The following is a 26,223-nucleotide window of genomic DNA, read 5'->3' on the forward strand; positions in this document are numbered from 1 at the left end:
CCCAGAACTGGGGATACTAAAACCAAATGGCCAATGGAGACTATGTGCCTCATTACGAGGTTGGCGGAATGGGTTTACCAGCACCGGTAAGGGGACCAGGGAGCTAATAACGGGTCCGTTATTAGCTCCATCCCCATTCCCATTGAGCCCAGTGGGGGCTCAAATGGGAATGGGGATTGGTTTTTTGAATGAGGAATTACCGTGGCCTCCAAGGTTGGAATGACCCGGTAATTCCTCATTCAAGGAACCCGGACCCGGACATGATTTTGTAGGCAGCCATGGCGCTAATAGCACCATGGCTACCTCCAAACTCGTAATGAGGCCCTATGTGTAGACCTGAGGGAGTTGAACAAACGGGTCCACGTGATCAAGATGGCCACTTCCCTCGATCGATCAAGGGCTGGCACAGATCCAAAGGTTAACAGTGTATACCTCCATTGACTTGACCAACAAGTACTGGACAGTTCCCGTGTGTAGGGAAGACCAATACAAGCTGCCATTTATCTTCGGAGGGCAGCTGTACACGTGGACCCAAACTCCCTTGAAAATGGAAACTCTGGCAATGAGTTCAACATCTTTCTGCATAAGGCCATACCAGATTTGGGAGAAAGGGCAAACCTGTAGCCTATGTTCTGATCAAGAGCTCAACTGTGGAGCAACATGTACTAGAAATCCACTTTATTCTAACCCAGTTGCATAAAGCCAGAACTGTCCTTCAGAGGGTACATTGGTGTATGACAGGAGTGAACTTAGGGCACGAGATCACACCTGAGGTTCTTAATCCCCAGGCAAAGAAGGTGGAAGCCTTGATGAAATTAAAAGACCCTACTACACTGCACAAATTAAGAAACCTACTTGGACTCACTAATTATAGTTTAAAGTGCATTGACGTCTATGCAGTGGTCACTCGGCATTTGGTCCATTTATTAAAGGACAGAGCCAAGTGGGAGTGGGGTCTGGAACAATCCGAGGCCTTTAAAAAACTCAAAAGAACCCTTTCCTGGGATCCTTGTTTCACTTATGCCATGAAGAACAAGGAGTTCTTCTTGGAGATGGGGTTATCAGATACTTGCGTAACAGCAGCATTATACCAAAAGTGTGACAAGGTCAACAAATTCATATCATGCGTGAGTAAATGGATTGTCCCCCTCCCTTGCTTGGTCGCAACTGTAACACTTCATGCACTTGCACTAGGAGAAATGCTGTCAGGCCTAGTATGCTAGTTTTTCTTTTAGATCATTAGGAAACTTCAAGGCCTAAGAATTATTACTGTATTCTCTTCTTCCCTTCGCGCCTTGAAGCGCTTTGATGCACTCTACCTGTGTACAAGTGTTGTATAAATAAACAACAACAATTACAAAAAGTACTCCTTGCAGCAGTGTGGGCGTTGAAAATCTACTGCCCATTTATCCAGGGGGAGCATATCATCATCGAGACTCCTCACCAACCCTTGCAATATTTACAAAGTGACAGAATCCGGGCGGGAAACACTAGTAATTCCAAAATTACTTCCTGGATTCTGTCCATGCAAGGCTTTCTGTGGAGGTCAGATATGGCCAAAACAAGAAGATTCTTCTGGCGCCAGGTTTGGCTGACTTGCATGATTGTGTTCAAGAAAACTGTTTCGAGGATAAAAGTCTAATGACCAACAACAATATGGGGGCATACTTAGCTTTACCTCACAAGGACTATGAAAAAGACACGTGCCAGGGGATACCCACAGTTTATGTGGATGGGTGCTCCTACCATGTTGATACTAACAAGGAAAACAAACTAGTGACTGGCATTGGGAATGCCTAGGTGAATGATACCCCATAGCCCTCTTCTGGTTACAAAATTAGGACCCTAAAGTAGTCAGGTGGCAGAGATGATGGCTGTTTATCATGCCATCTTCACTGCAGTGCACAACCAACTCATGGAACGGGTCACAATCACTGACTCAAAGTATGTCAGGAATGGGTTTATGGGGCACCTGATTAACTGGAGGAACCGAGGCATGCTTTGTGCCAACCACAAACCAAATTGATCCAGACAATTGATAATCTGTTGACCTCTAATGAGATGACCATCTATTGGAAGAAAATAAGAGGTCATTCTAAAATAGAGGGGCCAGATAAGACTGGGAATGACCTGGCTGACTAGCTGGCTAAAACCAGAGCGCTGTAGGGGGATTTCATAGAAACGGATACCGTGCTGGGTGAAATCCACGTCGCTGCTGTCACCAGTTCCCAGGTTCAGGCAAATAGTGAACTCTTGACTACCCATTAGAGTAAAGATACCGCAGATGCAGATTTGATCATTGCACAGAAGGAGGAACCGATAATTGGGAAATTTTATGGGCACATTGAAGACCCAGTGAGTTTTCCTCTAACAGAATCAGAATATGCTGTAAAGAGGATCTGTGAGTGTTGATGTGGTTTTCCAAGATGTTCCGGATCAAGACGGTTTATTGGTATGGAGAGCTCTATCTGGATGTGACCAGTGGGTGGTACCTACTTCATTCCAAAGCCTGATGTTCAACCACACCCATGACGTGGCCACTGCTGGTCATAAGGGGTATCATATGACATTAGAAATCTTGTGCAAGGTTGCGTACTGACCACACATGGGCCAGGACTTTGACATTTACTTAAAGGGGTGTCTTGTGTGTGCCCAATTCCAATCCAGATCACTCACACACATAACTCCCCTACAGAAAAGGGGAATGACACTTCCTTGGTCAGATTTGCAAGTTGACTACTTCGGGCCAGTGATTTGCTCCTCTAGAGGAAACAATTACATGTTGACTATAACATGCTTGTTGACAAAGTGGGTAAAATGTCTTCCAGCCCCAAATTGTAAGGGAGAGATAGCTGCTGCACTAATGATCAACCTCATCGTCTCTCGTTTTGGCCTCCTGCAAAGGACTGAGTCGGATTGAGGAAGTCATTTAACCAGCGAGGCGATGGCGAAATGTGGGAGATTATAGGGCTGAAGGAAAACTCCACATTGCCTACCACCTTGACTCGAGTGGGATGCAGAGAGATATAACAAGACAATTGTAACAGTCTTAAAGAATGTCGGGTCAGACTCTGGAACCAGTTGGGAAATCCGATTACTGCTTGTCCTGGTGGCTATTAGGTCTACACCAACTTCTGCAACAAATATTTCTCCTTTTGAGCTTATGACCAGATGAAACATTGTGTTCCCTTAGCATCTGCTCTATAGAACTCAGGAGCAGACTGATAAATGTATGCACCACTTAAAGGAAGCACTGCCTGCATGCTTTTACCTATGCTCCGCAAATTTTACAAAGTCGGCTGAAGGAATGAACAAATATTATGATCTAAAGACCATGAAGAAGGAGTACGAGGTAGGTGACAAGGTTTACCTGTACGATTTTCAGAGGAATCACACCAAGGAGCAGAAATCCCTTCTGTATTGGCGTGATAGCTTTGAAATTGTAGATAAAATATCACATGTTACCTACAAGATCCACATCTCAAAAGGAGGACAGACGGAAGAAGAATGGTCCACATCAATCCATTGAAAAGCTGTCACCCCAGACAAGCTTCATGACTGACGGAGGAGCTCCATGAAAGTCGAGCTGAGCAACCATCTGAGGAATGAGAGAATAGGAGGTAAATCCCAGATGGAGACTAAAATATGTATAACAGGGAGTAATTAATTAATACCCAGGGAGGATAGCTCAGTGGCAACACACTCACCTTGGAAACAAGATGATGCTGAGCAACACAGGTTCGATCCCCAGGTCCGCGCTTAGAAACCTCTGGGTATTAGCGTGTGTATAAATAACCAATTACAATTAAAAAAATGTTAAAACAAAGAAAAGTATGGTTTTAAAACTGCTCTCCAATCTGCTGTCCATATTTGTTTTTATTTCTATACAATATTGGTTTATGCATTTCTCAAGTTTTGTGTCTTTATTTCTCTGTAACGTTTTCGGGGGAATACTTTTGTACCAAATACTGAACCTTTTTTTTTCTTCCTATATCCAGAACCATTAACCTTCTTCCATTCCAGCCTGGGGATCCAGAGGACTGGGAACCTGGAAGGACCCATACCCCATGACCAAAGACGGATGGAGAGGCCAGCGCGCCCACTCCCTAAGGGTGGAAAATTAGCTGGACAGGATCCAAAAAAAAAGACTTCAGAGGAAAGTCCTGCTCTTTCCCATGAAAGAATCATGAAAGATCCGGGACGGGGGACTTGTGGGTTTTAATCACAGCCCGAACAGATATAACTAAAAGGCCACGTTGGGCCTTGCTGTGAAATATATTGTTCTTATGGCAAGGCCACTGGTGAATGAAAAGACTGCCTTAAAATTCAATACTGCTAAATGTGCATACCAAATATAAATACAGGTATTTCTGCAGTTGACACAAATAACATTATAATTTGGAAAAGGCACATCACTGTGTTGGCTGAGAGACAAACAGCAGCATTTTTCATTGAAGCTGCCACACATAAATTGGGGGAGACTGGGAATCGCATGTGAAAGTTAACGCCAATTAATTTCTTTCATATAAAGTGACTAAGGCCCACATTCCAACACAGAAGCTGACATTGGCCCTCATTATGTAATCATTATGTCCGGCGGTAACCGTGCTGGTAAAACCGGCAGGTAGCCGCCAGACCCGTAATGATTTACCAGCACCTGACTTGCCGGAAACACTAGGCCATTACAACCCAGGCGGTCTGGTAAGTCAGGCGCCGGTAAAATGTTGATCCCCATTCCCATAGAGTCCTGTGGGACTCTATGGGAGTGTGGACCATGGAAGCACCGGCACCATTAATAACGGTGCCGGTGCTTCAGTGAAAGTCTGTGGGTGGGTGCTGTCCCTGGTGGGTGGAATGGCACCGACCCGGAATGGCACCAGGTCGGACCTTGCCAGTCAGACACAACAGTGCCGGCAAGCTTACCGGCACCATTGTTTCTGGACCAGCAAACTTGTATTTAGGACCATTGTGTTAAATGCAAATGCACACTGTGAGTCACCAAAATGAACTGTAGCAGCCCTTCAGCATGATAATAAATACATAGTTATTTTAAGGAATAAAGGCTGCATAGGAAACAAACAAAATGCGACCATTGAGTAGGCTATTTTCTTTCAGGTCCCACATGTACATTTCTCCTAAGTTCAGGTAAATACAACAATGTAAGTTTCGATACTGGATGGGAACCAATTGCTGGGCAGCATGTTTAGACCATGATTAAAGGACTTTACACAGGCCTGGCCTCTGGTAGGAGCAATACAATGGGCCTCATTACAAGTTTGGTGGTAGCCTTGCCGGTAAAACTGGCAGGCTGCCGCCAAACTTGCAATATTTTCTGGTGCCCGCAAATGTGCAGTTACCAGGGCATTCCAGCCCCGCCGGACTCGGTAATTTCCCGTTCGTGGGCGCCATAAAAAAGATGCTCCCCATTCACAATCGGCCCCATAGGGCTGAATGGGAATGGGGAGGTCGGATGCACAGGCACCGTTTATAACAGTGCCTGTGCATCTGACATGCTGTGCTCATGGGTGCCTTTCTGTACGCCAGGTACGACCTGGCGGGCAGAAAGGCACCCGTGAGCACAACTCGTAGTTTGCTGGTCTGGCATCTACAGTACCGGCAAGCTTACCAATACCGTAGTCCCTGGACCGGCAAACTTATAATGAGGCCCAATGACCATTAGCCATAGACAGAAAATAGCTAATGTATTAATTGCAGACTATGTCAACATTGCAGTACGCAGACTCTGAACCACATGGTTTCATGGAAAGGAAACCAAGAAACTGGAATTGTGATGTGAAACTCAATATTAGCTATGTTAATTATGTGGCCCTAGACTTACATTGGAAATGTTATTTTATTCAGCAATTTATTAAACTGTTATACTTACAGACTTGGGACAGATGTCATTATTAAGCTGATTTCAAAGCAGTTGTTTTGATATAATTGTCATTCATGTGCCATTTTGGGAATTTCTGTTACCACCTAAAACCTGTTCCCTGATGGCCTGAACATGTTGCAAACTTGAAAGTGAGGAGCTACTGGCTGGCTAAATTAGATCTTTGATATGGAAGTTTCAAACTCCCAACTACATACCTTTTTGAAGAAAGGGCAAGAAACCATAGCACACTCATGCAATAACGTGCTAAAGTCAAAGTAAGCTTCACTGATTCACCACCAGGAGGTGAATATTAATATCTATATATCATGGCTTTTTTTGGTAAATTCCAAACTTTTGTCATTTAGGGACGTTTTGGGTAAAAAGCTGACAGTTAAAAAAATTTGTACTTGACAGAAAGCGTGTAACTCTTCACTTCAATCACATAACTCCCATAACCTATCTGCCACCAGGGTTTGGCTCTTGGGAGGAGGAAGAGAGAATACTAAAAAAGTGTGTTGTGTAATTGAAGCTTTGTTTTCTGCCACAGAGAAGGTGGCGTGTGTACTCTGTTAAAGTAATTATTCATTGAGGTTATAATTTAAATAAATATATATTGTTTCTATTGCACTGGACTGGTTCTTGGCTCAGTGTTGGCACAGGGGGGAGATTTAAGTGGCTCTATATGAGTCGTCAACAGGGCCAGTGCTAAAAAACTTACACAAATTATTGTGGGGCACCTTGATTGTGGGGGTTCTTTCCAGGTTAAGGGTGTCCTCTTGATATATCGCTACAGTTGTGCAATGGTAAAAACAATAAGTCCATATGAGAAGGGGAATTTAAGAAGTGATGTGAAAATGAAATAAAGTTACGCCAGTGAGTCGAACAGTGACCTTTCAGTCATCTATAGCCACCCTCATCCACAAGTGAGCTGTCATTTCCACACCGAAATCCTGGATCAATCATTAATTTGCATCAATTGGCCGAAGGGTGGGGAGAAATCTTCTCGTCCTCTCAACCAGTTGTATATCGGAACCCCAGTAACTTCGAGCCACCTGGGTACTGACGAGCGGGCACCAACCACAGTAACCCTCAAAAAGCCAATTCCTCAGGCGCACACTCCATACAAAACCTGTTGGGCAGCTGGAGTGGATTTCTAGGGATCACAAAGCGAGCAACATACCATGGAGCACAGCTTAAGTGGCTTTCCTGCAACTACAACGCAGCAGAAAACCGAGGTGAAGAGCCACACTAGGTGGTTAGAGATTCATGCTAAAAGGAAAGGGGAGAGAGTGGATCCCTCAGCACTTCCACATCCACCTTTATAGGGGCGAAAACAGAGGCAGATGGATAATTTGACTGGGATCCTTCAAAAATGAACGCATCCAATCCAACACTAGTCTCTTATTTCAGTTTCACAGAGGGGGTGGCCTAGAATTGAATAGAGATCATTATTCTGCTCTTATTATATTTTAAGATGCAGAAGCTGTACATAAGCGAGGTCATGTTAACTTGGTGTGTGGTTAACTTACTAAAGCTTGATCTGTATGCACAGATTCCTTCATGGGGAAAAGGCTTAATGAGCCGGGGAAGATTCTGTATGCCAGTAGAGTGAGGACTTGCTTCAGAGATTTGTGTAGAAACCTTTTGGTTGCAATAATTAGGAAAGGTTTCTGTGGCTGGATTTTTAATGATGCTATTTTGCTACGGCTAAAACTTTACAAAAAGACCAAACATGTAAGCTCTTGTTTTGAGTTTGTTTTCCAGTCCTTTAACACTCCTTTTCGAGGTGGCCTTCACTCAGCGTTTTGAATTGTAGAGTGGCATGAGTGAGATCATCACCACTGTACAAGGCCGGAGAAGGAACCAGTTGTACATTTCACCCCCTAACCCATGAATGACAGTAAGGTGTTGACAACCTAACTCGATTAGAATACTTGGGGTTTCAATGATTATTAATTGTCTGGAATTTGAAGTTGATCATCTGATCCCGTTTCCTTCTTGTGACTTGCCTACAACTGGTGCTGGTCAGCTCAATCCACTTAAGTAGCCTCTTTATGGCAAGATGTTGTGCCATTGCTAATTGTGCTTAACTTTCTTCTTATACAAATTAATTAAACATTTTTGCATTGAACATTGTTTTCCGTGGCACACGCCTTTTGCTCATGAAAAGGTTCCCTGTGTTCATGGCTGTGTTTGCTGCTTTGAAGCTGGCATGGTAACCAGCAAAGTCACAGCTGGAATTTTGACAAAGGATGATAAATTGATGAGGTTGGAATATGTTCAATTCTGTGTTTATACACTTGGCCGCAATTCCCGGCATCGAACATCAATTGAAGTATCATTGGTATTATCACATATTTTCACATGACTTGTTTTCATTTGTTCAGCCACGAAGTCAAGCCACTTTTCGAAGTCCTTTGGTTTAACTATTTTCAATTCAAAACTATATTTTTGTCTGTTCATAAAACAGTCATGGTGGTAGTCATGCATTTCAGTATACAAGGTAGCTATCATGAGTTGCGTGCTCTCCTCTTACACAAAGCCAGCATGGCCTTTACAAGATTGAACTCACCCCGGAAGGGCCAATCTAGTCTTTCATCTTTTTGAGATCGATTAATTGTGTACCATTGCATTGGGTAATAAAAACACCTGTTATTACATCGCAGGAAGTGCTGCATAAGAACACAGATTGCTTACAATAGTATTAGGGTCTAGGCCAGAGTTATGCTTTCGGGGCCTGTTACATTGGAAAACTCGTAGAGGTTGGATAATACTTTTTCATTAAAGTCCTAATGATTGATGCTTATGTGCATATTTAGGACTTTAATGGAACCTTTGTTTCAAGAGGATTGGCGAATCAGTGACCGACCGTTGCAGTTAACATTCTCAACATTATCTCTTATTGGTTGGAATGGCGGGTGAGTCAGCTAGTCATAGTGTGCATACAATTCTGGCCTTCTGATTGGCCACAAACCTTGCATGCATATGCAACTTTACACTACTACGCTGACATCAAAACAGCACACATCATACCCCAACGTTTTAAGCATTGTTCATGCTTGCTCTGTTTAAGTTAAAGTGCGTTCGTGATGGGGACATATCTGGCTGTTGAAAGAGTACAAGATTGGAATGGTGTCCGGTCAATTGGTCGACAACAAACTGGTCGACTGCAATTTGGTCGACACCATTTGGTCGAATGCCAAATGGTCGAATTTTTTTTTTTTTTTTATATATGTGTTTTGTGGGTTTTCGTGACACCTCACTTCGTTCCACACTGCGGACATTCGTAAGGTGGTGCCATGTGAAGAGCGTAGACGATTGAGTTCCTCTACAGCATCCTCCGAGTCCGATCCTCCCACCACAAGAGACACTCCTGTGGGGGAGTGCCTACCTCCAGCTGGCTCACAAGCCATTCGCAATACTGTTGACCCTTACCTTTCAAAGGCGACAATAGTGTGTATGTATTGTGACGTAGTACTCTGCACGGGGGAGAATTTTTGAAGTGCTTTTGAGGCTACGGTCACAGAGCACCAGAAGATGTGCTCCTGACCTAAGTGAAGCTCACCCTATATCTTTCTCTGTCCACTTGCCCTTTCTTATCCCCTTGGCTGGTGTCCCTTCCTTACCCTCCTTTGGCCTCCTCTCCTAGTGTGCCGTGTGCTGAGAACCAATAAACGCGAAAACAACAAAAATTACAGAAAAGGCTCTTTTCAGAGGCGCCTTTCTCAGTTTAAAGATTGAACTATGAAGTGACCATTGTAGACCCCCATGAAGTTGTGGAAAAGTTTGCGGACAGTCGTAGGGAAAAAAAAGGAGGGCGCAAGGGGAGCAAACACAATGAAGTGTACGCTGGGAGTAAGTGGTGGCTCTGAAAAGAGCCTTTCGGTGGTGTGTTGTGTGGGTCAAAAATTGTGGATTGGAGAAAACGGATTGTCACTAGGTTATTGTGAATCCAAAAGAGGGCGCAATGCATTTTGTAAATTGCGAAGAAAAATCTGATTGCCAGCATATGTGAGACGGACTCCATCTCTGCGGAAAATGAAAGAGCTGCGAAACAAAATGTTTTCATTGTGGATTTAGGACATGCCAACATCTCTTAAAAAGGCACAAACAGCCTTATTCACATTGCATCTCACTTTCTCCATTTGTGGACCAAAAGCAGAAGAACGCAGCCATATTTGTCCTTGTGCAATACGGGAAAAAAGTATTTGACAATTTGGAAACATGTCCATGAGCTTCGCAAGTCCTTCCTTCATTGCAAATTGCAATGAAATTCCAGATACATGGCCTAAACTGTTTCCTCCGCAATGAATGATAAGTATATCTGGAGGACGCTCTGTCAGTAAAGTAACACAGAGAGGTACCAAGTCCAGCCACCTCATGCCACGCACGCCATACCAGTGCACTTCCACATGAGGAAATCCGAGATCTGCAGATAAATTGCAGCTTTCTGCATGCACCTTCAACCAATGTATCCATGAGTCTCCCAAAATCCAGATAATCCGTTTGCGAGCACGCAAAGCCATGGCTGTGTGGTCTCCTGTCAGGGAGAAGACGGTCTTACTAAATCTCGCCGTTCAGAACACACCCACTGAACTTTATTGACCAATCCCTAGGTCCGCTTATTTTCATTTGCATGCGTCTCCACCCCACAATTCCCGTTGGTGATATGCGCTGGCTGCAAACTACTGCCATGTCCGCAGACATCTATAGGATCACAGCGTGATGACGGTACATTAAAGTTTTATTCCCCCTTTTCCCCTTTAAGGTGGGCTCTGAAAAGAGCTGTTTTTTTAAATTTTTGGCCAGATACCTTACAAACATCTGTTATTTTGTTTATTTTTTTGTATTTTGTGCCCTTACTTTACTCCTACAACCATTACAGAACATTCTCTAAAGTAAGCCTTACGTTCCAAAAGAACATCGCATTTACCAAAGAAGATAGCGCAACACCATCTGCTTCAAAATAATCCGCATTACTTGGAACAATGTTTTCGTGGCTGCAGAAAAACATACCAGCGCGTACCATAAACGCACGCATGCCGCGATTAATGATACACCTCCCAATACTTTGATCTGGACAGAAAAAATAATTGTTGTCCCATTGTACTCTAGGGAGTAAACCAGAAAAAATTACTTTCGCAGTTGGAAAGATGCCCATGAGTGATTCAACCAACTGTCCCAAATCTGCCAACAAAGTACGTGCAGTCATGTAGGTCAAATGGCAAGCACCGTAGTGCAAAATTACCACATGAGGAGAGGTCATCATACGTATGTGTCTGCAGACATGCAGAATTGCTGCAACATTGGCATCAGTGTCAGCGTTCCACACCACCTCCACTTCTCTCACATCAAAATTGTGTGCCACATGCCAACTCTCTGCATAATGTTGTAAGCCATGGACAAAAATGTCTCCAAGCACCAAAACCCTGACCCTCTCCACCTCTGCCATCTTCAGTGTATGCACCATCTTTGGACACAAAAGAGTAATGTGAACATCTGATTGGCTGATGCCTACAGTCCCCTTACAATGCAGGATTTGCTGTAGAAACCCGTATGTGACACATCCTACCCACGGACAAGCGTTGCATACATGCGGCACGCAACTCTTACCCAGTCCTTTCACCCTTTCCACAGCGGTAGCAAATCGAGTCCCTCATTGGACACAACTAAGCAGTCACACAACCATCCACCAATCACATTGAAAATCACTAAATGTAACTCTGTGATCAACATTGCGCACTTCAAAATTACTGTCAATAATTCTGAATGGAAGTCGCATATCATTGCAAAGCACCTACTTCAGAAGCTACTGTGCAAGTGCTGTGAATTTCTACATACAGCTCCATGCATTCGCACATGCATGAGTATAGAGTACAGGTATTTGTATTTCAATCGGAGAACGTGTGCAACCTTTATTATTTAATGTAAAACAAATGTAATGCTGCTAAATATGCATAGGCAATACATACCAACTCTCCCCCTTTTAAGTGCAAGATGTCAGATTTAACATTGACAAACCGCACAACTTCTTACTGTCTTCCGCATAACCTATACAAACGTTTCAAGGATGCCTATTTAGGGCGAAACTCCATTTTGTATTAGAAAATGTCCGAGTTGTATACTGTGTACGACCTACAGTAATGCTACTTACAATGTAATTGTATGACAAAAGTAAGCGCTCCCGATTGATGTGGTGACATCTCCGTCTGAGGGTCTCCCGATTTTTCGCCATCGTGCTTTTAAATTGCAAGTAGAATTTATGTTCCCATCTATTACTATGCCCTATCGCTTACAAACCTCTCTCCTATTGATAGTACACCTTGTAAAAAACAAGGCATTTTCATAACCTTAAAAATGTTAGCAATTTTGAAGGACTTGCAAGTAACATATTGCAAATACCATGCAAAGCCATCACAGAGTGAAGTGAAATGCGCACATGCACTGGATTCAAATATGAAAGGAGAATGCTCTGACGAACGATGCACAATTAATGTGTGCAGTATCAGCACTGCTGTAAACACACAAAGTAATTCATTTTGTTTTTTTGAATCGCAGTGAAGACTACTCTCCTGAGAATCAACAGCATCTACACTGCAGACGACATATCCGAAGAAACCTGGTCATTTTGCAAAAAAAAAAAAATAAGTACAGTACTACCTTTATATTGTAACTACTCCTCAAAGAGGCTGCACGGGTTATTTGTTTAATTTGGGTACCAAAGCAAACATTGATTTTTGAACCATTCTACCTACAAATATCAATTTATTGAACAAAGAATAACAGGCAGAATGGCTCACAAATCCCTGTGTCTTTGGAACTCAAATAACGTATGTAATCCTTAGAAGGATAGATTTAGGCAAGTAGTTGCTGTTGCAAGTTTATGGCATTTTGTTTATTAATAATGCTTCTCGTCAGAACTGGCCCACTTTTTAGTCTCATCTGAAGCACATTGTAGTAGTATACAAACAGTAAAATAGCCTTACCAAATCATTGCAAGAGTCCAATGCACATTCACACACCATAACAAAGAGCTTCCCCATCAGACTCATACACACATGCACACAGCACACATACATTATACAACAGACCAAAGTATGCCTTCTTTTTTTCAACAGACAATAAATAATACCTACCAAAAAGCAACTCCGTAGAAAGGAACGCAGAAGTAGAGCAAATAAAAATAAAAGTGCCCAATCTAAGCATCCATCTGTTGTACAGTTTGTAGAGAATGTTAGAAGAAACCAGCTAATGAAGTCGATTAGCAAAACAAAAGAAGCTTCAACTACCAAAACTTTACGTCCCCCAACAAAATGTGTCACAAAACACAAAAATATTGGCAAAAAATCGGCTACCAGTATAGCTAACAATGCTCCTACCAATCCTGATAGTGTAAAAATAACCCATAGTAAAAAAAGTATTTTATCAAAAAAGTTTCATCACAGAGTCCTTCAGAATCTACTAAGAAGAGGACCAAAATCATCCTCACCCCTTAAAACCTACTGTAGAAAGTTAATCCTACAAGCTCTCGTGGACAGTGCAATCCTTCTGAAAAGAAAGTTGTTTATATTAGTGTTAAATATGATGAAAGCACTAACAAAACTAAGTACCAAACTACAAAAGAAACTCAGCAATAAACGGAATGTGAACAAAAATATATTTTTTTAATGTTTGTGGTGGTGAATGGAGTCACACAACAACCACAGAAGCATATTTTAATGAAGAAGCATACAAACAAAATCAAACAAACACAATTGCCATCCATAGCAGTGGACAATGGTATGAGAAAATCAATACTACCATCATGGAACAAGAAACACTGCTTACAAAAGTATCCTCTGTAAACTAACAATTACCTCTCGATTCAGCAGAACTACACAGGCCAGTATACAAATGGGCATGCACATCAATGTGTGCCATTCCAAACAAAGCTTTCAAATATTTACGCCAGTTCCTCAATCAGTATGTAAAAGGTAAAGACAAAAGTAAAATGAAAGTGCTGCAAAATATGGATATTTGTCCAGTGCGCAAATACACAGGACTACAAGGACATTCATTAGCCTGCATTTCTGGGCCTATTTGCAAAACACATTCCATGATATCAAAAGGATATCAATACATCATTCAGGTGTAAGAAATATAGTGTATAAAATATGCTATGCAGAAACTCCAGCTTCAGAATTAGGCAATTTAAACAACACTCTTCTGCATGATACACCCAAATAATTACAGAGAAAGTATTTTGGAAGTGAAAGCCATTTACAAAATGCTATAGTTTTAGAATATAGTAGCAACAATTCTGCACATAGCAACCTTCTATTACACACATACTGAAAAGAAATAGTAAAATTTAAAAGGTCATCGGCTGAAGTACCAAACCATGTGTGTGTGTGTTGCCGCAGAACCATAGCATACAAAATAGAAGACAATGAAGACTCTAAATGGTTTGAATTAGCTCTCTACCTTTTAGCAGAAAAAAAATATGAACTAAATGAATGCCTAATATGTTGCAGTTACTGTACTAAAAAATTAGACAACAACCACACTCCTTCACGTGCTATAACAAATAATTTGGAATTGTTCCCACTACCAAAAATCCTGCAACAACTCAATTTGTATGAGAGCATAATAATTCAAACAGTTCACCCATTTCAAGCAATTATACGCCTTCATCCAAAAACAGCAAAATTACCTTCCTCTGAATTGGTGAAAGGCATTTGGGGCAAAGTAGTTTATTTGCCATTAGATCTAACGGAAAATTACACACTCTAGGAGCGCAACATTCAATAGAGCATTCTTTAATAGTCTTGGTAAATGGTGTACCAACAAAGGGCAAGAAAATGTGGCAACAACTGGTGGATTTACATAAAATTAAACAAGCATTGCAATATCTAAAAGACAATAACGAGTACTACAAGGAAATAAATATTGATGAAAGCTTAAGGGAAACAACTGAAATAATGAAGAGCCATCAGAAACTGGACAATTCGAACTTCTGGATCCTGCTACAGTATCCACTCTTTTGGACCATTACACAATTCATCCATTGCATTCCAATGAAAGCAAAGATGATGCACTAGAAACTTACCAAATGTGACAAACCAAAGGGTCACCAATGAGTGTATGGGAAAAAAGTATAGAAGCACATGCTTTTCCACTGCTATTTCCTACTGGCAAAGGTGTAAGATACGATGATAGACCCACTGAAATTGGAGCATCAGAATACCGCTCTTTACGAATGTATTCGCAAGATCCCAGATTTAGACAAAATATGGAATACATATTCCACATACTCTATGAAAGTGAATTAGCAACATTATGTTACGGAGTTGCACACATTTTGAAATCTGGAACCCACTTTCATAATATGTCAGCTAAGCAGTTAATACAAAAAGTACAGGAAAAAGATGAGGTTTTACAAGCAAGTATAACAAATTTGTTTGCAAAAATGCGTAGTACAAAGGAATACTGGTTCTGATGGCACGGAGACGTGCGCTGTATGATCAGAAACCTTGGACCACCGACTTGGTTTGTTACGCTAAGTTGTGCAGAATTTGCATGGGAAGATTTACATGAGTTCCTACGCATAGCAAACAGCAACAAAAACAACATAGATTTATTAACACCTGGAGAACTTTGCTCTCTAGATCCAGTTAATGTGTCTAGATATTTCCATCATCGTTTCATTGCCATGCTACACTTTATTTGCAATAAAACTGTTCCTCCCCTTGGAGAAGTGCAACACTTCTTTTGGAGAAAAGAATATCAAGCGAGAGGAGTACCACATATTCACATGCTGTTATAGATCAAAGGTACACCGAAATTTGGTCACGACAGTGATAGCACTGTTTTGCAGTTTATCCAAAAATATGTCACTTGTGAAATCCCGTCACAACAGACACATAGTGAACTGCATGGGAAGATTTTACAATTTCAAAGACACAAATGTGCCAAATATTGTCGCCGCAAATACAAAAACAAAGGTAAATACTATACTAAATGCCGCTTTGGTTTCCCTAGAGCAGTTACAGAAACAGGTGAAGTAAACAACTTCATGTCTTCAGTTCGACATAGTGTTAAAGGTAAATCACCTAAGAACAAGTATTACATAAAAAGAAGGGAAGAATCAAAATATATCAATGATTACAATGCAATCATTGCCCTCTTATGGAATGCAAACATAGATGTGCAGTACATTGCAGACAATTCAACTGTTGTTGCATGATATGTTACAGCCTACTTAACAAAAGCAGAAAAAACAGAGCTTCAAGACCTCTGGGATTACCTAGCAACAGACAAAACATTATCATCGAAATTGTACAGCCTAGGCATAAAAATGCTCTCTCATAGAGAATGTGGCGCCTATGAAGCAGCAGGTCGTTTAACCAGTACTGATTTGTATGGTAAATCAGACAACATAGTATGGCTAAGTCTTGGTCCTGCAAAATCTAGAAAAAGAGTGCTGAAATCATATGAGGCCATAGAAACAATTGCCAGAAATGATCCCGACAGCCAAGACATTCTAAAAAACAATTTACTGGACACATACTATCCGAACAGGAGTAGCACTTTGGAAAGCATGTGTCTATACCACATAGCTCAAAACATTGCATACAAAAATAATTTAAAACCCGATGAAAGCAAACGTAGATATAGAGTGACCGATTGTGCAGGGAGCTTAGTGAAATTTACCAAACAAAGCTTAATTAATCATGTAAAATTGTCATTAAAAACTTCTCAACAGAAAGAACTTTATTACATGTCTCTGTTACAACTTTTCAAACCGTGGAGAAAAGAGGAAGACATACTAGAAAACTGTGACTGCTATGAAGATGCTTTCAAAGCAAATGAAAGCGCTATCACCGATGTGAACTTTACGCAGTACAAAACAATGTTACACAATGAGCAGCAACAGGAAGAAGAACTTAAGGCCCAACTACATAAGGACTCTTCCGACAGTAGTCAACCTTCTGTTACAGGAAGTCAAGAACCACTAGGACAACCACTAATAGCAAATGAGGCTGAAGTAGTTATGGCAGACGTAGAAAACACCATGTATCAGTATCAAGAAGATACAGAAGACTTAAATGTACAACAAGCAAAACTTAACAAAGATCAGCACACCATTTTTGAAGGCGTAACAAAACAAATTGTACATGGTGTACAACACGAAAATAACAAATGTACCTGCCAAAATTACAAACCTATACTGCTGTACGTGAGTGGTGAAGCTGGATCAGGGAAAACATTCCTTCAACAATTGGAAAACAACAAACTGTCAGCTGTTGTAACAGCCCCCACAGGTTTAGCTGCCTGCAACATAGGCGGTGTCACTTTACACCGATTACTACTGCTTCCAGTAGAGCTTCAAAATAAATTAGACTATTACTAACTTTTTGCAGGAGCTGCAATGGAATTACACAGAGTATTAAAACAAATGAAAATGCTACTAATAGATGACGTGAGCATGGTCTCCAACCTAATGTTGGCTTTGATTCACCTAAGATTGCAAGAAGTACTTAAAAGTAACAATGAAGAAGTCTTTAAGGAAGGCATGAGCTACGTAGCATGATCACGCTTACGTACACTTGACGGTCTATTGCTAATGAACTTTGATGCAAGTAAAGTGAAAGCTGATATTCCTTGCATTCTAGAATACAATAGACTGTGTTCACCGTACACCCCTCATCTGAAACAATATCCTGTTCCAGATAAAGTAAAAGGTGGTAAAAGAAAACTAAATGAAACAGAAATGCAACAGAATCCAACAGCAAATTCCTCAAAGAAAAGAAAAGAAAAGAAGCTACATTTTCAGCAATTACCACAAACAAAGAAGAACCTATTAGGGAATGTAAACCAGGGCTGTCAGCAAAGAAGGAACAGAAATTCCGAAAAATGCACTCAGATACAGAACTAGCTGGTCCATTTGAATTTGCAAATGAAAGTGGGGTAAGTTGCTATGCAAATGTAGCAATGAATATTCTATTTCAACTGCCACCAATTGTTAACAATATTTACTTGCACAGTACATTGGGTTTGCAAATATTAGTGCTTCATAGAAATGCAACAAGCAATTCTGACAACACATACAGTGTTCATGGAATACGGCAAGAATTGGATGACTGTGCTGGAATGGTGAGATTCACTCTGAACTCACAAGAAGATCCACAAGAATTTCTAATGTACTTAATATTAGTATTGGAAAACAAAAGCATACCAGTAAATGAAATCTTCCAGATTTCGTACATGTGGAAACATACATGCACTCTCTGTAGCAATGTGATACAGGAAGAAATCCCAAATGAGCGATTTGTGTATGTTTCCATACCAAATTGTGAAAACATTCCATTTCAGCAACTTGTACAGAATGCAAACCATGGCAGATTATGTACCATTTGCAATTCAGACAATCGCTCCATCTTACTGATACAATCACATAGTGCCTACATAATACTTATGCTTCTATGTTATAATGCAGATGGTACCAAAAACAACTGCAAACTGACTGGATTCACACACGGTCAAGTGTCACTTGGAAGGAAAACCTTTACAACAATAGGTATAATCTACCATGTAGGAGCTACAACCAATGCAGGTCACTACACTGCATACATTAAAAAGAAATGTGGATGGTTCGAATGTAATGATAGCACCATTACTCTAAAGCATAGATTGCCAGCTAATCTTACAAATGCGTATTTAATCTTCTTAAAGCCAAAATGTAATAAATAATGTGTACTTCAAGATTGCCAAAAAATTATGTGAACGACTACAAACAGTTAGAATACGCCAATAGGTATCTAACTGCCCAAGAGGATATAACAATGACACAAATAAATGGATATCACAGATTTGTAGGAACAAATGCACAGTTAGAATAAGCCTACAGGTATCTAAAATCGAAAGGAAGGCAACAAACATAACATTAATCAGAAAGATGAAGGAAACAGTATATAACAACGACACAAACAGGCATGTAACTGTTGTTAAAAATCGGCAGGAAGGCAACAAACATAACATTAATCAGAAAGATGAAGAAAACACTCAAAGAAAACAAGGAAGTAGTTAGTACCATAGCAAAAGAAGTTTTTTTTTAATCCGACAAGGATTTTTTTTTGCCAGACCCAAGGATTACAAAAGCAAACACAGAAACTGAGCACAATGCACAGTACAGTGGTTTGTAAACTAAATATGAGGGTAAAAAAAAGGTAAACTGTCTATTATGCAATGTAGTAAGTTTTCATAAAATGCAAAGACTAACATACCTTTTTCTTTTACCACAGAAATTAAAAAAGGGATACTTCCGCCAAGTACGAAAAGCATTTAAAAAATATATGTGGATTCTGAACAGAGTAAGGAGTAAGTATATTGCCAGTCATTTTGTACACATGGGAATCTACACGTCTAATCTATGGTAGTAATATGCTGCAGTGGCTGGAGGCTGGCCCTTGCATCTTCAGTGTCTAATCTACGACCTACGCCTTACGACCAAAGTACATAGAGTATACTTCCTAGCCACAACCATTGCTGCATATCGAAACCATGGTCCTTGTAAATTAGCTACTTATAAATTTACTGTTGGGACCATCGTCTGCAGCCATGCAGCCAAGACATTACGCCGTGCACACAACTAGCGCATTACACCACTACCATATTTACTTATAACTCCACTGCTTATGACTTTAGTATTGGGTGCATGGCCTTTGGCCATGCAGTCAAGACTGTGGGTCCTAGACACAAACACCACAGCATATCGGAACCATTGTGCCTTCTCATTTTACTATTTACAAAGTTGGTTTTGGGAGCATGGCTTTTAGCCATGCTCCCAAAATGCTACGCCCTCCCCACAACCATCTTAATGACGTTGCATAGTACAAGTGTACCAATAGCTGTGATATGTTGCAGTACTTTGTAGCCACAGGCTACACACGTGAGTTTGAGGCCATAAAATTATCAATTTATGGGTGTACAGTATATAAAATGCACAGTTGCTTACAACTGCAGTTCTTATTACTTTGTTCAAATACTCTGCATCCTGGCCACTACTACCACACCATATGACATCCATTGCGGCATATAAGTACACTACATACAAATGCGCTTTTGGGGGAATGGCCTTTTGCCATATACCCATGATTGCAGCCCCACCCCACATCCGCCTGAGTGATGCACTACCACACCATATCACACCCATTGTGCCTTGTAAGTACACTACATACAACTGTTCTGTTTGGTGCATAGCCTGCAGCCATGCACTCATGACTGCAGACCCTCCCCACAGCCACCGGACTGATGTTGAATACTAGGGGTGTCTCTGTAGCTCTGAAATGCTTCACTGTTTATGGGCAGGGCCTAAAATCTTAGGTGTATGTCCATACATTTCAATATATGGATGTGAAGTGGCTTATAACTGCAGTGCTTACAAGTTTCCTTTTGGGTGCATGCTTGGGTGTGTGGCATACAGCCTGCAACCATGCACCCAAAAGTACACATCTTCACCAAAACCACTGCACTAGATAAAACCCATGTGGGCTTGTAAGTGAAGAGGTTATAGCTTTGTTGTTGGGTGCATGTCCTTCGGCCATGCACTCAAGACTGCACACACTCCCCACAACCAGGCAATCGATACGCATTACTACGGGTGTATCCATGGGTGTGACATGCTGCGTTGGTGTGGCCAGGGCCTACAGTCTTTGAAGTAAGGCCTTCGGCCGACGGCCATGCATCCAAGACTCTAGGCCCTGGCCACAACCACTGTAGCATGTCACACCCATAGCGGCATACTAATGAATATAATAATACCCATAGGAAAAAGTATTTCAATTATAGCATGTTGTCAATTTCAATGTTCGCTACCACTACACGTCTCCTTACAACAGTAACAAGTTTCCTGTGCACTGTATGGACTCAAATACTACCGTTATTACACCCCTCATTTTCTGTGCGTACAAGGTGGCCATAGAAAATACATCATGAAGAGGTTCTGACTTTGTTATTGGGTGCATGGCCTTCGGTCATGCACCCAAGAGTGTAGGGTCTCCCCACAACCACCTCAGTGATGTGTGGTAGTGGGTTTTTTTCTATAAGTGTGGTATCCTTCACTGCTTCTGGCCAGAGGCTTCACTCCTAGCTGTATGTCCATAGATATTACATGGGATGGGTGTGCAGTGGCTTGCACGTCCAGTACGTACAACTTTGTTGTTGGGTGCATGGCCTTTGGCCTGCACACACTCCCCACAACTAAGCAATCGATACGTAATACTACGGGTGTATCCATGGGTGTGACATGCTGCAGTGGTTGTGGCCAGGGCCTACAGTCTGGAAGTAAGGCTTCGACCTTCGGCCGACGGCCATGCATCCAAGACTCTAGGCCCTGGCCACAACCACTGTAGCATGTCACACCCATGGCGGCGTACTAATGAATATAATAATACCCATAAGAAAATGTATTGCAATTATGGCATGTTCTCAATTTCAATGTTCGCTACCACTACGCGTCTCCTTACAACAGTTACAAGTTTCCTGTGCACTGCATGGACTGAAATGCTACCGTTATTACACCCCTCATTTTCTGTGCGTACAAGGTGGCCAAAGAAAATACATCGTAAGACCAACCCCAGAACAAATGCATTGATCACCCATGTCTTACTGTCTGACCCTGTCCCAACGCTCTGTGACACAGCAAAAGAGTTTTATAAATGTAGCATGTGTACGCTGGTTGTTGCTCCGCTATCGGCGGATCCAAGATGTTGGGCGCAGCCAAACAATCTGACCCAGAACACGTCTCGCAGCAGCCAATCGGCAGAGACGTTGTATGTCCGTGGTCATGATGCGAGCCCATTAGCCAATCGTTATCTTGTCCGCGGAGTGAACAGGGAAGTGTGACCGCGGAGCGGACATAGATATCACTCATTTTTTGAGACATGCTTTTTGGTCGTTTTAAAGAAAAATACTGCACGGATTGTCACCAAATTTACAAAAGCACACTTTCTGGACCAAGCTCCTATACCTGTCGCAAATTTCGTGAAAATCCGTCCAGCGTTTTGACCTGTAGCCATGTGCAAAGTTTTTCCCCCATTCAGTGTATAGGAAGAAAAGACATTTTGGAACCCCCCTATAACTTTTCCCCCCCTGGACCAAACATGACAGAACTTTGCAAAGAAATTCAGAGTGGCCAAGCGGAGTTATAAGCCGCCCAAAAAGTGCTCTTTCTATGGAAACAGCAACTTATCCATAACATATATATATATGACACGGCCCACTTTTTCGGTGGCTTATAACTTTGCTCCCCCTCAAGGAATCCTTACCAAACTTAGCAGAAAAAGTATATGGCCCGCTCCGAATGTATTCAGCAAGTTTGGTGAGCATTCGTACAGGGGGGGCAAAGTTATAGCGGGGGCCCCAAAATGTATTTTTTTCCATAGACTGAATGGGGAAAAACTTTGTGCACGGCTACAGGCCGAACGATTTGCACCAAATTTGCAGCAGGGGCATGGGTCAGAAAGCGTGCTTTTGTGTGTTTGGTGGAAATCCGATCATTAGTTTTGTTGCAAAGAACCAAAATGTAGGTCTAAAAAAATCAGTGATATCTGGCATCCGCCGGCCCATTTCCCTGTTCGCTCCGCAGACAGAAAGCTCATTGGCTTGCAGTATGCCGTGCTGTTGGCGAACTTTACACGCAGCCGGTGGTTGGCTGGAGGGAAGCGTGTTGGCGACAATGTTTTTGGGAAATGTCACCATGGTGTATCTGAGGATAGTGCCGCAACATAAGGGGTTGCAAAACATTGTTTGCAGGATCAGGAGGGTGAAAGAGGGGATGAAAAGTTTGGGGGAGGGAAAAGCGGAAAATATGATGTATTTGTTTGGGTCGAAGAACACGGTAGTGTGCGAGGGCTGTACACAAGCAATGCAGAAATGTGTGGATAGCTCCTCAGGTGACCACCTTCTGTAGTGACTGCATGGATGCTCCATTGGGAACGGGGACTGCATTGCAGATGATGTGAAAAAATTGACAATGTATTATGCTGTTGCCAAGGGGTGTCTGTCCTTATGTTGTCTTTGTGGGTTTCCATTGTGTTGTAACGGTGTGTCGGAGTACCAGTGGCAGTGATAGGTTTGGCAAGTACGGTAGGTGGCCAAATGTTGCCATGCATGCCTCCAATGCTGTGTAGTGGTTGTGGGCAAGGGCTAGACTTTGGGTGCATGGGCGGAGACCATAGGCCTCCACATGTACCCTAGAGGCTAGGGCTCAGGCACAGTTAGAATAAGCCTACAGGTATCTAAAATCGAAAGGAAGGCAACAAACATAACATTAATCAGAAAGATGAAGGAAACAGTATATAACAACGACACAAACAGGCATGTAACTGTTGTTAAAAATCGGCAGGAAGGCAACAAACATAACATTAATCAGAAAGATGAAGAAAACACTCAAAGAAAACAAGGAAGTAGTTAGTACCATAGCAAAAGAAGTTTTTTTTTAATCCGACAAGGATTTTTTTTTGCCAGACCCAAGGATTACAAAAGCAAACACAGAAACTGAGCACAATGCACAGTACAGTGGTTTGTAAACTAAATATGAGGGTAAAAAAAAGGTAAACTGTCTATTATGCAATGTAGTAAGTTTTCATAAAATGCAAAGACTAACATACCTTTTTCTTTTACCACAGAAATTAAAAAAGGGATACTTCCGCCAAGTACGAAAAGCATTTAAAAAATATATGTGGATTCTGAACAGAGTAAGGAGTAAGTATATTGCCAGTCATTTTGTACACATGGGAATCTCCAATGCTGTGTAGTGGTTGTGGGCAAGGGCTAGACTTTGGGTGCATGGGCGGAGACCATAGGCCTCCACATGTACCCTAGAGGCTAGGGCTCAGGCACAGCATTGCTTCAGGGAGGGTGGTAAGACATTGCCACATGGAAGGATTTCTTACATCACAGTTTGGCGATATGCACCATTCATGCAGCTACTCACATATACTTCATTGGTGGGTAGCTGCACAGGCCACTATCATTCTTTGGTCATTCCCGGCTGACTCCATTGGGGATAGGCAGTGCTTTGGAGAGACTATGCAGGCATTCTCCATCGGTGTTCTATGTTATGTTTTGCGTGCAAAGACCCTACTGTCTTGTGTGCATGGCTAGGGCCCTTGGAGGTAACAGTTTGGACACTTGTTGAAAGTAGGTTTCAGAATGTTGCCTTGTTTGGGTTTGTTACTATACCCACACATACCTGTAGTCAGGAAAGCTACATGGCCACATGTTGCCATGTATGGATCTATTGCCTTGTAGTGGGTGTGCACAAGGACTAGGCACTCGGGTACATGGGCGGGGGCCGCAGGCCTTCGCATGTACCCAAGAGGCTAGGCCTTGGCCACAATGCCCGCAACGCAATGTGGACATGTATGAGAGCACAGTGGTATAGGTATGTGCATTGGACACACATGTACAAAGAGTGGATAACTTTTGCCTTAACTCATTTGGATAAGTTATTATAAACATACATTTTTACAACCCACACACTTTTAAATATGGAAGTGTCCACGTTTGTAGAATCATTGTGGAGACATAGTAGACTTCCTACAACAGCAGTGGTGCGACATGCCAGTATTTCCCTTTGGAATGGTGTGGCCGTCAACAGAGTCTTGCTTCAGGGAGTGTAGTAAGACATTGGGGCATGCAAGGATTTTTTTACCTTCACAGTTTTTGCGATATGCACCATTGACACACCTTCTCACATATACTTCATTGGCGGGTTGCTCCACAGCTAACTATAATTTTTTGGTGAGTGCAGGCAGACTCCATTGGGGATGGGCAGTGCTTTGGAGACACTATGAGCATATTTGCAGTCGGTGTACTATGTTGGGTTAAGCCTGCAACGCCCCTACTGCCTTATGTGCATGGCTAGGGCCCTTGGAGGTAAAAGTCTGGCCGCTGACTGGAAGTAGCTTTAAGAATGTTGCCTTGTTTGGGATCGTTACTACATCCATACATACCTGTAGTCAGGAAAGCTACGTGGCCACATGTTTTCACGTATGCCTCTATTGCATTGTAGTAGGTGTGCCCAAAGACTAGGTGCTTGGGTGCATGGGCGGAGGACGTAGGCCTCTGCATGTACCCAAGAAGCTAGGCCTTGGGCACAACCTCCACAACACAATGTGGCCATGTATGGGAGCACAGTGCTATAGGTATGTGCATTATGTACGTATAAAGAGTGGATTACTTTTGCCTTAACTCATTTGGATAGGTTCTTTTTTTTAATTTTTTTTTATTTAGTTTCATACAAAACTTTTAAAAATACATACAAATTGATTTCAACAAAATTCCCGCAACCATCCAAAAGAATTACTCAGTTCGTTGATTATCTCTAAGAATTATCATTATTTTTCTTCATGTAATGCAAGTTTTTTATCCATTTCCCTCAGAAATGATATTAACGCAAATGTTATCTTGTTGTTAGAACCATCGTAAAATGCACTCCACCATTTGTCTGGTTGCCAAGTTGTTCTTTGTGCTGACTCGGTTCCAAGAGTTTTCTGTTTTTTTTTTCCATGTCTGGGCAATAAAGAACAAGATGTTTAAGTGTTTCAGGCTAACAATTACAGAGCCTACAGACTGTATCACTTTGATTTCTTTTGTTTTGAATGTTAAGAATTTCTTTTGTTTGAAATTGATTCATTCTAAACTTTAAAAAGAAATTCCTAGATGATCTACATGGAAATTTTAGTAAGTATTTAGATAATTTATTAAACGCCTTGGCCTCAACTGGCACAATTTGCATACATCGAACATAAATATCACTCATTTTTTGAGACATACTTTTTGGTCGTTTTAAAGAAAAATACTGCACGGATTGTCACCAAATTTACAAAAGCACACTTTCTGGACCAAGCCCCTGTACCTGTCGCAGATTTCGTGAAAATCCGTCCAGCGGTTTGACCTGTAGCCATGTGCAAACTTTTTCCCCCATTCAGTGTTTGGGAAAAAAGACATTTTGGAACCCCCCTATAATTTTTCCCCCCCTGGACCAAACATCCCGGAACTTTGCAAAGAAATTCAGAGTGGCCAATATACTTCTTTTGCAAAGTTTGGTGAGGATTCGTCCAGGGGGACTTTTGCCTTAACTCATTTGGATAAGTTCTTTTTTTTTTAATTTAGTTTCATACAAAACTTTTAAAAATACATACAAATTGATTTCAACAAAATTCCCGCAACCATCCAAAAGAATTACTCAGTTCGTTGATTATCTCTAAGAATTATCATTATTTTTCTTCATGTAATGCAAGTTTTTTATCCATTTCCCTCAGAAATGATATTAACGCAAATGTTATCTTGTTGTTAGA

This window comes from Ambystoma mexicanum, chromosome 12 (genome assembly GCF_040938575.1).
Source record: "Ambystoma mexicanum isolate Mex_15411 chromosome 12, UKY_AmexF1_1, whole genome shotgun sequence".
Lineage (NCBI taxonomy): Eukaryota > Metazoa > Chordata > Amphibia > Caudata > Ambystomatidae > Ambystoma > Ambystoma mexicanum.